This window comes from Alexandromys fortis, unplaced genomic scaffold (genome assembly GCF_014885135.2).
Source record: "Alexandromys fortis isolate MF-2015 unplaced genomic scaffold, M_Fortis_MF-2015_v1.1 scaffold_2193, whole genome shotgun sequence".
Lineage (NCBI taxonomy): Eukaryota > Metazoa > Chordata > Mammalia > Rodentia > Cricetidae > Alexandromys > Alexandromys fortis.
In genome coordinates this window covers 1-5,722 of record NW_026070060.1, presented here as the reverse complement: position 1 = coordinate 5,722, position 5,722 = coordinate 1, and the positions used below count along the sequence as shown (strand labels likewise).

The 5,722-nt window shown below is 41.6% G+C and overlaps 1 long non-coding RNA gene across 1 annotated transcript; it reads right to left on the bottom strand.

The window, feature by feature from the left end:
* Window positions 1-2,123: 2,123 nt before the first annotated feature.
* LOC126496252 (uncharacterized) lies at window positions 2,124-5,689 on the bottom strand. Its single transcript, XR_007590317.1, has 3 exons — window positions 5,166-5,689; window positions 4,429-4,548; window positions 2,124-2,804 (listed from the first exon to the last, which is right to left on the bottom strand). It is a non-coding gene; the product is annotated as an uncharacterized lncRNA (long non-coding RNA).
* Window positions 5,690-5,722: the final 33 nt, after the last annotated feature.

Sequence of the window (5,722 nt, the reverse complement as noted above, 5' to 3'; positions counted from 1 at the left end):
TCAGGGGGCTGGAGAGATGGCTCAGCGGTTAAGAGCATTGCCTGCTCTTCCAAAGGTCCTGAGTTCAATTCCCAGCAACCACATGGTGGCTCACAACCATCTGTAATGAGGTCTGGTGCCCCCTTCTGGCCTGCAGGCACACACACAGACAGAACATTGTATACATAATAAATAAATATTAAAAAAAAGAGAATATTTTCTCAGCCTTATTATATAGATCTCTTTCCCCTTTCTTCTCTTTCTGTCTCTCAGTATTCTGTGTATTTCTGTGTTGCATGTTTGTATGTGTAAGTGTGTGTGGTTGTGCAGCTGTGTGCACACGTGCATGTGGAGGTCAGAGATTGACATTGAATGTTTCCTTCAATCATTCTCCATCTTATTGTTGAGACAGGATTTCTCCCTGTGCCTAGAGCACAATAGTTTGGCTACACTGGTTTGCCTTTGACAGGATCTCTCAGTGTGTCTGGAACTCAATGGTGTGGCTAGGCTGGCAGGCCATCCACAAGATCTCTTGCTGTGATTGGAGCGCAGCAGTTTGACTAAGCTGACTAGCCGGTGAGCTTCAGAGAGCCTCCTGTGTCCACTTTCTCATTACTATGATTACAGATGCCCAGTTCCTTACATGGGTGCACAGGATCCAATTAGTTTCTCAGGCTTGCCATCTAGCATTTTCTAACAGGGTCATCTCCCTAGTCCACTCCCAAAGTTCTTATAAAAGTCACTGAACCCTGACCATACTTCTGTCAGCAGGAGTACCGTGAGTCCAAAGCATATGAATAAAATTATTTACCAGAAGTATGACCAGAAGGACATCAAGCTAATTCTCAATAAGAAAGTATTATACCCTTGAAAGGGAATGTTTCATTTCATATACCAATTAAGAGAAGTTATCTGGCCTTGTCTCTGGGCCATTTGTATAGAGTTAATATTTTAGTAGAGTTCATAAAAAGAACAAAATGTCAAATTGCACATGCATTAAGATCACTAGTATGTGGTTCTTCACTGTCCCTCAACATTCTATATAAACTTTAGGGTTCTCTTTTTAATTTCTAAAGAACTATCCATTAGAATTTTTGATAGGAATCACATAGAATAAAGAAGTTTCTTCAACTAGTATGGTCCCATAAACGTCATAACTATATTGAATCCTCTAATCATCCACTTATAGGTCTATAACTTGCCTTAGCAATGTTTTCAATTTTCAGCACAAGCCTTTCACCTCCTTAATCACACTTATTCTTTGTTTCTTTTCATGCTATTTAAAATGAGTCCCACAATTTTCTTCCTAAGTTTTCATTGTTAACGTGTGAAGTAGCTGCTGCCTTAGTGTTGATTTTGCAGCACTCAACTTTACTAGTCTTGATGATGAATTCTGACAGGTTGTGGGTTTGGGGGGTAAATGTTAGGGTTCTCTCTGTGTGTCATTGTGTTGAGGGGGAGGCGTGTGGAAAAGCATGCCAGGGTGTGCACCGCTTTGCACTCCAGGATTAAATCCAGCTTGATTATGATGTATAATCCAATCAGTGTGCTGTTGAATTCAGTTTATTTGTATTGTATTGAAGATTTTTGCATAGTTATGAGGAATATTGGTCTGTAGTTTTCTTTTTTAAAAAGTTAACTTTTTTATTCATTCTTGGGGAGTTTGACATCATACACTCCAATTCTGCTCATCTCCTCGGTCCCCCTTCATCCTCCCCTCACCCTTGCAGCAGCACCCCCAAAAGAAAACACAGCAGAGCAAGCAAGCAAACAAACAAAAGCATGAACAGAACAAAGCATAAGGAGAAAAGACTCTTTGCCTTCTTTCCCGTCTTTTCAACCTCTTCATTCGTCCTGGTGGCATTGGTGTGTCACTAGCACACCCTTTCGTCCTTTCGGCTTTACTAGCAAATACTCATTGCCGTGAGTCTCTGGTCTGGGTCAAGGCCTCTGGTTTCTGGTACCCCCTCATCACTGGATAGTTTTCTCACTATAGGATTGGCTTTGGCATCAAGGTCCTAATGGCCTTATAAAATGAATTTGGAAGCCGGGCGGTGGTGGCACACGCCTTTAATCCCAGCACTCGGGAGGCAGAGGCAGGCGGATCTATGTGAGTTCGAGACCAGCCTGGTCTACAAGAGCTAGTTCCAGGACAGGCTCCAAAACCACAGAGAAACCCTGTCTCGAAAAACCAAAAAAACAACTTAACAATATTGCAAATTATACTCAGCCTGCTGCTTATTTTCAAGGTTCTGTCTTAGGAACAATTTAATTCTATATAGAACACCTGAGGGGGAAAAAAAGAAAACTGAAGAAAAAAAACCTATTTGTTACAAAAAGTTTGGATAGTCTGTCAACTGCTTTCTACTTAAGGAAAAGCAAAGTCAAGCTTCAGGCAGGTGGTGAGACAGAACCAGGGGAAGGAGGTGGCATTCCATCCCATCAGTGTGGAAAGAGCAGTGCAGGAGATCTCACTGGAGAGCTGCCCCAACAATACCATGGGGAAGGAGATCACAGGGGACTCAGAGAACAAGCTGTACTGGGAAAGCAAATCCTCTGCAGCCTTGCTGCTGTTCCTTCCATTGTGACGATGCTCTGGAACCTCACTCCCTCTGAAGGTCACCTCTGTGCCTAGGCTGGAAGCCAAGCATGAAGCAAGTCACAGCAAAGCCTGCTGGCTCTGCTGACCAGAGGAATGCCAAGAGCGAAGTCTGCTTTCATCTGTGGTCACTGCCTACCCCAGTGCCACACCACGGAGTCCGACACAGCGACACTTACTTTTCATTCATTTCAAGACACCAAATTTCCAACTCCATGGAGTCTCCCTACAGATGGAACAGGAGAAATATATTCCAATTATTAAAAATTACCTGAATTGTCACCATACAATCACAAGAAATACTGGAGACCCAAATGAAACAGAAGAAACAACAGCTTTTCTAGAGAGTTGGGTCGTGCTGTGTGTGCTGCTTTTATCTTCTTTTTATTCTTTTAAAAAATATCTATCTATCTATCTATCTATCTATCTATCTATCTATCTATCTATCTATTTATTTATTTATTATGTATACAATAGTCTGTCTCTGTGGATGTCTGCAGGCCAGAAGAGGGCACCAGACCTCATCACAAATGGTTGTGAGCCACCATGTGGTTGCTGGGAATTGAACTCAGGACCTTCGGAAGAGCAGACAGTGCTCTTAACCGCTGAGCCATCTCTCCAGCTCATATCTTCTTTTTTAATAAACACACCAAGGAATGTTCCTTCTAACTAAAAATTACAGAGAGGAGGAAAAGACAAAAGGAGAAAAATTGAGAGAGATTGATTTTTATTTTCTTTTGCGGTGCTGGGGATCAACTCCAGGCTCCATGGTTACCAGGAATCTACTCAGCTACACTAGCAGAATCTCCACACTCTGGTCTACTGTTCATGGTTACGTTGTAGACAATCACTGTATCTATCCAGGTCTCACATCTTTTAACATATTCCTAATTTTTTAGCACAACAAGAAAACCCTCTTTCCTTTAGTTGTAGGTGGCATAGCACACACATAAAGGTCAGGGTACAACTTTCTGAAGTTCGTCTCTTCTACTATACAAGATTCTCATCAGACTTGGTGACAAACACTTCACCTGCTGGGCCATCCTACCAACCCTAGGCTTTGCTTTTTGAGACAGAGTCTCATGCTCTACATACATTAAAACTGCAACAAGGGAGTCTCATTATGCAAGATAAACTGGCCAAAGGCCTCCCAATCCTCCTGCCTCAATTCTGGAGGGCTAGTACTGGGGAACTGTGCTGCCATACCTGACAAGAATACGTATTTAGAACTTTTCAGGGCTTCGTACGCTGGCTAGGCTGTGCTACCTACAGTCTGCATCCCCAGCCCTAAACCTTCTAATAATATTTTCCAACTGCCCTTGGAAAGCCGGACATTTTTTAAGTGACAGAACAGCCTTTCTACAGGTGCTATTTTTAAGTGACATCACCAATTTAGGAAAGGTTATTATTACCTTAATTTAAAAATCTTTTAGTCGATAACATTAGCCAAACTGTCCCTCTGTACATTATTCTGAACAAGTAGGCAGGGAAAGATTAAATGTGTCATATGAACATGGGCAACACCTGGGTTTAACTCCCAGCATAGCAAAAAATATAAATAAAAATCCCCAATTCTGCCAGCCGGTGGTGCCAAACACCTTTAAACCCAGCACTGGCTCTCTTAAGGCCAGTTTTAGGCCAGTCTAGTCTATAAAGTGAGTTCCATGACAGCCAGGGCTACCCAGAAAAACCTATCTTAAACCCCCTGCACCAAAAATCCACAATTCCTTCAAAAAATGATGAGAAATTCATAAAGAAAAGGAACATGAATAAAGCTATAAATGAATTGGAAGCAGAGGATGAAGAGCCTTGCATGCCAACTAATAAAAGCAAGTCTAGCATGACCTTACCTCAGAAGTCTTGAGTGAGATCTCCACACACATAGAGCGTCCCACCGCAGGCAGCTGCCCTGACAGGGCCTTCTTTGCTTCATGGGTAACATCTGGGATGTCTTTGATTGCTAAATTGAACTAAAAACCAGGAGAGATTTCTGTGTAAAACCCTCTCAAGGAGTATTATGGGAACACAGAGTAGTGCATGCAGGTACTGCTTTTAGCTGAGCTGGAGAGAGGGCTGTGCAGTTAAGAGCACTGGCTGCTCTTAAAGAGGACCCAGGTTCAATTCCCAGCACTCACGTGGCAGCTCACAACTGACTGTAAATCCAAGATCTGACACCTTCATACAAATATGCATGCAAGCAAAACAAATGTTGATTAAATAAAAATAAAGTATTTAAAAAAAAAAAAAGGAACACTAAGACACTTCTTCCTTTCCTATGGGAAGCAGTTTGTACCAAAGCTAAAGTCTTAGGCTAAAAAGGTTAATTACCTATTACACAGATTACCTACCAACATATTATTTTATCTCTTAAGCACTATGTTTTGTCAAGTTACAGCAGAAAGTCAAGGTCCAAATAAATAGGAGACTAATTTTTTATAAAGAATGTACATACTTTCTCTAGAAATGGGTCAATTGATTTAGCAGCTCTATAGGCAGTATGCCTTACACAGCAGTAGGACATTTTATATTCATTCCTTTTGACAGAAACCACAGTATACACAGCCATTAGCAAAGAATAGGAATTTACCCAATCAGAACCCGTTGGGGAAGAAGATGAACGGGTGCAAATCTTTTCACCAAGTCGAGCCTGGACAATTACTTGGACAGTCTGAAAACAAAACACACAATCAAAAATAGCTTGGGGTTAGAGCCTGAGCAATGCCAAAAATAGAAAAAGTGGGGGAGGTGAAAAAAATGAAAAAGAAAAATAGTAAAAGAAAAAGATTTAGCTCCTTATGGGGTTAAAATTCTGTCAAAGCAGGGTTAAAGTGAGGCTATCTAATTCTACTAAGTCATAATTCTGCTCTAGGGAGTGCAGGAGCATAAGGCAGACAGAAAGACAGTGCACACAGAACAATACCCAAGCATTCCTCAGGGTGGTATCAGCCAGTGAAAAGCAGTTTGAACCCCAGCAGCACAAACATTAAGGGCCTCATTGAATAAATAGGACCTCCTGAGACTGAGAAGCTTCTGTAAAGCAAAGGACACTGTCGCTAAGACAGAAAGGCAACCCACTGACTGGGAGAAAATCTTCACCAACCCCGCAACTGACAAAGGTCTGATCTCCAAAATATATAAAGAACT